Genomic DNA, 10,412 nt, shown 5'->3' with positions numbered 1-10,412 from the left:
AGTCGACGTTTAAAAGTTGTAAAACGTATTAGTTCTAAAAACTTTCGCCAAATGTCCCACGTATATGTCGACCATGATATTATTCACAACGCGGAGATCGAAAATCGTCACCAAAATGGCCGTGTAGTGTGTAATGAAACCATAAAAAATAATACACGAGGGCTTATAATAAATGCGAGTGACGGAGTTCTGCGATCGGAATAGCGACCAAATGAGGTTAGTTGTCGATCTGATTACACGTGTAGTTTAAAAGATTACTTTACTAAAATGCAATCGTATTAGCTTTTTAAAATCCAATCATAAAAAAATGTAACTGATGAGTGATGACCTATTCCACATAGAAAATCATTGATTATACCTAGGTATATCTTTTCTAAAATCATTAAAACCGTGGTACTACAGTAGGTATTAGGTACATAATGGAAGTCAGGAACGTGTTTAACCAGGGCACGAATCGATTCTCCGGGTAAAAATCACCATCAGTAAGTGACCGATATCGAATGAATACCTACACAGTAGATTTCCGTTATTTGTGTATCAATTAATTTTGAACATTATTTCGATGGTTTTAGCTTTAAAACATGAAACAATCAGTCTAAATAACGGACGTATCGATATTTGAATTTTGACAGTTGGTCTACCAGTCGACATTACGGCGAGTGCGCAAATGTAAAGTTAAAACGTTAATTATTTTCAACTGAAACTACTAAAAGTTCTAAAAATTCTAAGACAGTGTGCTACTATGCTGCCACCACACAATATAAAAATAAAGTTCACTACAATCAACGTTATTTGTATAAAAACAAACGTTACACAACAATCTATTTATTTTTTTATAAAGAATACTATCTATAGGCTATGGTCAGATTAAAAAATTACAAACGCTACTGTTAAATCTGCCTATTACACGGTAATTTATACTTTTTTTTTAATCTATAAATGTAATTTCTGTATTTTGTTTGGGTGCTTACTGAATTTGTTAAATTTGTAACACATCTAGTTGATTACAGAGTGGAATAAAATAAAAATGTTTTATCGAGTAGAAAGTAGAAATGATTTGAATATAGAAATAGTAACGCTCAAAATAACAACATTTACAGCAGAAAATTGTGCTACTGGCACTGCAGTCTGCAATAATAATATTGCGCTGCAGTGTCAAATTCAAATAACAAAAATACGCGATAACTTGAAACATTCATATAATATATCCACTACAAGTATATAATAATATTATTATATTATGTAGGTGCTTACCAATTAGCTATTGATTGGTCACTGTATATATCGTCAAGTCTCGATCACGTACGACGGACAAGAGCGTTCTTCTGCGAACGATTTTGATTAATATTATTGCGGTTTTATCGTAGATTGAAATTCGAATAAACACGATTTGGAATTCAAAAACCATAAATTCAAAGCGAATACAACACAATATTATTATAATGTCTTGACTATAATGTGGACGGGTTCATACTCGCGACCTGTATATATATACCTTATAGGTACAGCCGTATACATTTGCGGAATGCACCCTTCGCCGTTTCGAAAGAATAGTGCATATTATTATTATTATTACCATTATAATGATATAGGTAATAGGTATATTATTAATGATGCGAATCTACGCAAAACAACGCAACTATGCATACACTACAATAATATGCTACAAACTGCAACGTTGCAGCTCGAAGTTTCCCCATGACTTAAACGTTCGAAAAAGTGTGTACATAATATATTCTACGTATTTATGTATATTTATATGAAATAGCTGGTAATATAGCGTCGTCTAGCGAACACGATTGGGAAATTGAAGTAAAAGTCTTGCGATGGCGGTGTGCAGCATATGTACATGGTGTTATTATACGTTGCTACAGTTCTCGGTGCAACAGCCGCGATCGATAGATCCCGTGCCGCCGAAACTGTAACGTGGACTCGGACGACACAGTTTCGCGTGACCCATGCGGCCATGCCCGACGGTCCGGGCCGGTGTGTAAATATAGCATCGGCGTGCACGTATGTAATAATATTATCATCGTTATCGTCACAAATCACAATATTATTATCATGGACTTGTTACCATAGTGGTCGTTATTCGTGTGTATATAATATTATGTATAATATGGGCACTTACACATCTTATTAGACGGGCGTTTAAATGAGTAATCTAATAGGACACAATATCGCGTACCTATGTAAAAACTTACGGCCGGTGATTAGTATTTCGTAAACAAACATCGCATGAGCAAAATATCGTAATACGTATGTGTACACATCGTGATAATTAAATAATTAATAGTACGGCCAATAAATTAGTCGTGCATATTATTTTTGTTGAAACGACGACGACAGCGGTCGCGCATATACATATTAAACGTTATCATGTCATTATTATTGTATTGCGATAACATTAAAAATAAATAAATAAATAAAAACTAGTCGAAAATAGTTATTATACATTATATATTTTATTATTATTTTGTATCGCTACGATTTAACGAGAATATTTCGTTAGGACGTTACATTACAGTATAACAATTAACGTGATAATAATAATTATGACCGTACACGCGATATAGTGCGAAGCGCAAGCGGTGCGTGTACCTACACATCAAGTGTAGACTCGTTTTTTATTTTTTTTTTTTTTTTTTTGATTTATTGCACCGACTCCGGGTTATGATTTGAATTATCGCATCTAAGTATTCATTAACGCTTGTATCATCCATGATTGAGGGGGTCAAGAGATTCTTGACAGTTTTCTAGACACTCGTCATATTATCTACTAGACTAATTTAAATACTACATAGGATTGATTCGTTTGATCAAAACTAAAAAAAATATTTTTCTAACACATTACGAAAAAAACAATTAAAGCGTTGTTAGTTTTCGCAGTTCATTCACCCCTCCCCGAAAATTAGAAATATAATTACAAAATCTCTGACGAATCATTAAGTCTTGGTTAGATAAAAATATTATTAACAAAGATTTATGAATTAATGATAATATTCTACTTCCAAAACAAAAAACATGGAGCAACCCATAGAAACCGCAGTTATCGTACGTAACTTTCTCACCTCCGACAGGTTATCGATTAACTTTAAGATGATACAATTGCAGGTGGCAATTTTTTATCCATGGGTTTACAACGTATTTTTATTAAGTAGATATATATTTTTTGGGAAGGCGGTATAACATTAAAAAAAATTTACAACAACGCTTTAATATAAAATATATAAATTTTCATAAATAAGTAAGTGTTTGTTTCTAAAAAGAAAAAAAAATCATATAAATCTATTAAATTTTAAAATATACTCCACACGTCTATGTACAGTAGTATATAATAACATTTATGTAATAATTATTACAACTTACGACTATATAACTATGTATATAAAATATATTGAGAATAAATTGTTGTGAAATATGCATTTAAATGATAACGTTGTGTGATATGTGGCATCCGACGTTCTACGTCGCAACTGTCTTCACTGCACCGTGTCATACATAAAAATACCATAATATTAGGTACACAAATCACGTAAATTTTACAAATATTTCAACAGAAACTATTACCAAATAAAAAAAAATGTAGATATATATTACTATATTTGATTTAATGTGTGCTTTAATTCAATCAATAACCGCATAAAATTATTACAGCATTATAATATTAAAAGTTATTATATGTAAATAAACTCACATAAAGCAGGTAAGATATGCATCTCCGCAAAGGTGAGTTATTATACATCACTACAGTTGTTATAATGTATGCTCACGACAAATCCAAATACAGTTTGTATACATTTCAATTTTATATAATATGTACCTATACCGCGATTTATAAATATTACGTTGTAATATTATGTATCTATACTGATCTGTAGATGACACATCGTAATATGCAGAATAACCGATGTGTATGCATCATAGACGCACCTGTGATTATGGTTAGCCCTTCACAATAATCATAATTCTGGAAGTTTTAGTAAATTAGTTAGTCGTGTATATTTGTTTAACGGTTTTCAAAATGTTCAATAGTTATTTTGACCTTCTCAAAAGCTTGATCGCCTAATATTCTAATTTTCTATTTACAATTAACCATTGATTCTGTCAAATTACAATAGCACGGTTTGTATAAAGTGAACGACGACTCGCCAGTAAACGGTTACAATTTAAACATATACACAGCATTTATCATTTATTTGGTAAATTAATAAATATTTTTTTTAATGGATAACAGTTAATTCGCGTCTGATAATTTTAACGGAAGACCGATGCGGTGAGTCATTGATCGATTTTTTTCGATCTTTAGACAATCCCGGTACAAATCGGGTTCTAACTATCTTAAAGCTTTTGTTTTATAGGTCTACGCGTTTGTGTTGGCTTTTCAAATAGTCTCGACGATAAAGTGTTTTCGAAAAGCTGTTTATTTTCATATATATATATATATATAATATACACAATGATAGTTGACTCGTTTTTCTTTAAAAAGTGTTTTCATACTAAGAATTTTGACTATCCGCGTTGCCCGGGGAAAGAGGCCACTGTTGCAGTATAGCTCCCAGTGTAATAACGCTTGATAACTGATAAATAACCGCGTCTTGTCGAGACACTACGTCGTCGTAGTCGCCGGTTTACTATTTACTTTCCGGTTTTCAAATAACACGGACGTGGAGATAGCAAAACCATTATAATACACCGTACACCGCCTTCGTTAACATCGTGATGATTGTTTATAATGCTTACGGTATTACATATTATAGACGTCCGACCAAAAACATGGGTGTGTACGACGATTTTTAGAAGCTGATAGTTTTTTAATGAATTTTGTAATGACATGTAGATATATCGTTATACGGCGTTATATTTTTCTTACGCCTGCGCGGCACTCAATCACAACTCACAAGGTACCTTATATATGCTTCACAAAAATGTATTATTTTGGGTTTGTATTTTTTTTCCATCTCATAAACCCACTTTAACATACATGGGTATATGTGACATCATTATATATATACATACATACTCATGTGCATCACGACGGTTGTAACTGATGCTGTGATAAAAATAAATGCGTACTTAGTCGATAGAAATTTGTCCTCGTCAAATAGAATAATATTATGGATGGTAAAAGTGAATAATCTAAAATATATTCGATGTTTGCTATATGAAAACATTCGACGCGGATGTTCGATTTTCGTTATTTTTATTACCCATCTTTTAAGCGCGAGATCTAAAAAATACCGGGCATTGGTTCAAATTAACTCAAATTAAAGATGATTTGAAGCTTTTTATGAAAATAAGCTCAAATGATGACTGTGTTAGTCTTCAAAATAGCCTTGATTGTTTTGCCAACTGGTGTGATAAGATAGGTCATAAAATCAATGATTCTTCATTTTTTTTAAGTTACTAAACCATGATGTCCAGAGAGCCGCACAGACAATGTATAATATAATTTATATTGATGCATTTTCCAAAGAGCCACAGATTACATGTTAAGTAGCCGCAAGTTCCCGACCCCTGTTCTAGATTATCTTGAAGCCTAGTCCACAAATCTTAATAATTTCTAGTGGAGCGTTCAAAGTTTCAAGGTTCGTTGCGTTTATTTAAAGAATTTAAACTAATAAAATCGCTGAAATCATTGTATCGTGTGATAGTATATCCTATTCTAGAGTACCTACATAGAGTACAGATCAGTACTCGGGATCCTTATAATGTGCAGGTTAACTCTGATCAATTCAAACGTATTTTGAAAAAAACCCGATTTTAGAGATTTGCTTGTTTTGTGCTTGGTATTCCTTATTTAGTTCAAAATGACCTACTTACTCTAGCTAAACGCAAAAAGATTTTGAATTAAAATTGATTCTCTGTTTTTGCAATCTATAAATTATGATACATTTTAAGGTCCATTTGCATATATATCGTTTCCAAAATATTTTTTATATTCCTAGATTCGATACAAACTATTTAAAAAATGAACCTCTGAGACATATATCACTAATCAATGAGGGAACTCCCTACCTTTGATGATGATTTTTTTTTAAATATTTTTTTTTTTTTTATGATTATTTTATTGTATTTATCATTATTTCTGTTGTTAACTTAAATGTTTTACTCATAATTATCTACACTCTTACCTGTACTATTTACTCTAATTTTTTTTTTTTTAGAAAAAAAAAGGAAATAATTTGTATATTTTGTAATAAATTAACTAATTATAATTAATTGAGAACAGGAAAGAGGGCTAATGTAAATGCCATAAAAAAAGAATGTCGTAGCTATTAAATGTAGGTACCTACATGATGTTTTATTATATAAAATTATATATGTATAAATCATGATAGATACGTTGTCAGTTACATAATGATATATTATAAATACGTGTATACAGGTAGTGTGTGTAGCGATGTATGTTTACTGCTTTATTATATACATTACGTTAAAAGTTAGCACCTATTTATTTTTACCGGAACATATATTAGTGCGTTAATAACGACCTAAACCAATTGTGCCTCTGTATCAATAAATAATTAATAATCTTACAATATGATCAAGGTTTCAAAGATGAAAAAATAAATAATAATTGAAACGAAAAGAATAAAAACGAAATCGCTCGACAGTGTCTATAGATCATAATATTGGGATTAAGTAAACAAGCTAATATACATTTAAACATATACTTATGTACTATGACGTAGATATGTACTCAAATATATCTGAATACCGCAGGTGTACTACTGTACACTGAAGGTTATATGGTTGTATTATTGACTGATATTGTGTATTTGTACGTGTGATTTCTAAATGCGTTCATAATACTACTGTTTACATTGAAAATTAGAAAAACCATCGTTACAATTATTCACGTCGCATACACTAAACGTTTTAGGGTTTTCCGTAAAAACTCTGAAAACGATCAAAAATCAGCGAGTGAAATCGAAAACCTGTTAAGCGAATGGGGAAAATTTAAAAACGTAAAGACTCGAAGATTGATTTCTTTATATTTTGTTCGCCGCACATGATACGATATCATACGTATCACGTATCTAACGCTGTTTTTAGATTAAAATTAATTTCAATTTTAACTGAAATTTTATAACTAATTGTTATTACATAAAATATTTATTTTATTATTTTCCATTCCAATGATGAGGTCTGTCCTTCAATTTTCATGTAATATGAATTCAAGTAAACACTCGACTATGTTCCTCGGTTCCTCGTTTATAAGGCCTTCACACACACACACACACACACACAATACGCACAGTGTGGCGGTAGGAAATCCTTAGTTCGGTCGTCTCCTCGCGCGTTAAGCATTCGCGGATAAGGATGTGATTAGTCGCCGTAAAGGGACTGCCGCGTGCCACGGCGTCCTGTTCCGAAGTCGTTATAAATAGGGAGGTCTTGCGACGACATAGCGATAAAGTCGTGTTGTCGGCATGTAGCCATTTTATACGCGATACGGAATTATTTTGACTTCGATTCGAGCAAATTTTTTTTTATCCATTCCAATGAGTTTTTTTTTTCAATACGCCAATGTTGGAGAGAAAAAAAGGACTGCGAGTGGACGAGCTGGTTTGGTTCGTGGTCTTGTCGACTCGCCTGCTTCCATCAGTGTGACCGGAAATAATATGCACAGCCATAATATGGCGATTAATACGCGATGCTGTATCATCGTCACTATCCAACTGGTTATAAATTATAATATAACCGTATACACGCATAGTGTATTGGAATTATTATTATTATGTAAACAGAGACGATGTCGTGCACCCAGTGCTTGAATTGGTAAATTAAAAGAATGGGAACTCAATTAGAAATTAAAAAAAAACAGCGATCCAACTGAACATTTATTTAACACTAACCCATGGGGGGAGGGGCTTCGCTCCCCCCACACCCCCTTTAATATCACCATCATATTTTAAATTAAATAAGTCCTAATGTATATTATTTTTGACAAGTGTTAATATTATGTTTACAATTTTAATCACTTCAAACTTTTAATTTTTTTCCTATTTGCATTAAATAGAAAAAAAAACTATTATAGGTAGGTAGTTCAATTAAAAAACGTATATGTACAATATACGAAAAAAAAAAAATTTCGTTTTCATTTACATTTCATATTGCCCGATTGCGTACACCCGTGCGTTAATTTAGGAAAATATAGTATATGATGGGGATAACGCTAATTAATATTAAAAGCTAGTTTAGGAGCTGAGTTCCCATGCGTTCCCTCCCAAATTCGGGCACTGCGCGCACCACGATTCCGGGTCGCGAAATCAACAGAGCCGAAAAAAAAATCGACCGCTGTGGTCACTGGTCACCGCTTAGAATTCTGCGGCCGAACGTTTGGCACAATACGTCATTGGCGGCCGCGCCGGGGTGTCGCGCGTGATCGGAGAAGAAGGAGAAGGTCGTGTGCCAAATAACAATATAATAATATATAGGTACGGTCGTCTCGGTATAGGTACATACCTAACGATAACCATGATTACATCGGGTATTCGGATGTCGTCGTGTTACGCAAAGACGTTACGGGCGACGACCGGCCATGGTGCGGATATACGTATAGTATATTAATAAAAAACACCTATTGGTTTGTCCGGTAGTCGCGCGATCGATTGTCTTCGTAACCGTATTCGATGTTATTATTGTCGGCACGTCGTTGGTTTTCCAATGATTTTTTATTTCGATGCCGTAAGACGCTACGATTTCTCCGTCCAGAAAATGAGCTTTGGAAAAATCTCGGGACCGTTGCTTGGCGTATTACACAGTATTACGGTATGCGTGCGTTTGATCCAGAAATGAACCATAACCAGTGGTACAAAATGGGGGGAGAGAGACTTGTAAGACTGTGCTCATCCCCCCCCCAAAAAAAAAAAAAAATCACTCAAAGCTCCCTCAAAAAATAAATATAATCATATAATGTATAATGTATATTATTATATTGATAAAAGTCGTTTTCACGGGTATTTTATTTTTATCTACACCAATAATAATGAAAAAATCGTTTTTACAAAACAAAATAATATTACGTTAAACAATATTATTAATAGACAGTAGCACTTTGTAATGATTAATAAATAACAATATCTAAGTAATAAAATAATTGTACAGTTATTATTGGAAAATTACGAATGATCAAACGATATTGTGACGGCGACGTCCATGAAATCTTGTCTACATGGCGATGTCCAAAGTGCGTAGGCCAAAAATTGGGGGAAACTAAAACCATTTTCTAAATAGCTTCCAACGAATAGACTGGTTCGTTCGTGAATTATGTCCCTATTTTGTATCATTTATCATGTTCATGCTGATTACCGACACAGTCTAGTACTAGTACAAACACTACGAACATCGTATAGGATGTCTATTATATATAATGTTGATTTTTTTTTATAGTATATTACTTATATTAGTATACTCAATTAATTTAATTTAATTTATATTAAAATTTTAAAAAGAAAATGTTCAGTATTTTGATTATAGAAGTGATATTAATTGTATCGATAATGAAGACATAATAAATATTTTTGAAAAAACGAAGAGACATATACAATTACATCAAAATATATCACTGTTCATTTAAATAAATGGATAATGTTAAAATACGTATGTATGATACTATGATTGGTCCAGAATTATAAATAAATACAGGAATCCTTAAAACTATGTACTTAAATATTATAATTTTCAAATAAAATGTCTTGGGATTTGAGCCCCCCCCCCCCCAAAAAAAAAAAAACATTTTTCCAATTTGTACCTATGAACATCATCAATAGCTGATTAATTCGAGAAATTGTATGGGACAATGCGAATACCACACGGGTGGTAAGTAAGATAAACGTAAAACGTACTTGAATAATTATCGGCAAACTCGTTAACGAGAAAATACGAATAAATCGCAATTAAAAATAGAAAAATATTGATCTAATTTTGTCGATTGTTTTTTTTATTTTATGACTAATGCTGTGAGTGCGCGTACGTGACGCTTAATCGTTCATCACAACGACATAACGATAACTCACAAGTCCACGGACGAGCTACTGTTAATGCGGTTTTGTTCTAACACGTAAATACACGAACATTATCTTATTATATTATATTATAATGATAGTAAACATTATCATAATTCATAACTAATACTTAACTTCGACGTGTTACCCATTGGCAGGCGTTAAGAAATCATGGTATTTACTATTTAGGCTAACGATCGTTCCCTCTGTCTCGACGACTGGATAAGATATACTATACGGTCTATTTATAGGTAAGATATATAATTCTGGTGTACGTGATGGTTAACATGTCATAATAATATTATGTTTTATCGTGTATTTCGATGCATCAAACCTGTCCATTGAATTCCTCGACGATTTTTGGAAAAAAAACTACGTACCTTTACCAACTAACGGTAC

The sequence above is a fragment of the Melanaphis sacchari genome, unplaced genomic scaffold (assembly GCF_002803265.2).
Source record: "Melanaphis sacchari strain LSU unplaced genomic scaffold, SCAv2.0 Contig36_pilon_pilon, whole genome shotgun sequence".
Lineage (NCBI taxonomy): Eukaryota > Metazoa > Arthropoda > Insecta > Hemiptera > Aphididae > Melanaphis > Melanaphis sacchari.
The sequence above is the reverse complement of the archived record's forward strand: the minus strand, read 5'-3'. Positions refer to the sequence as shown.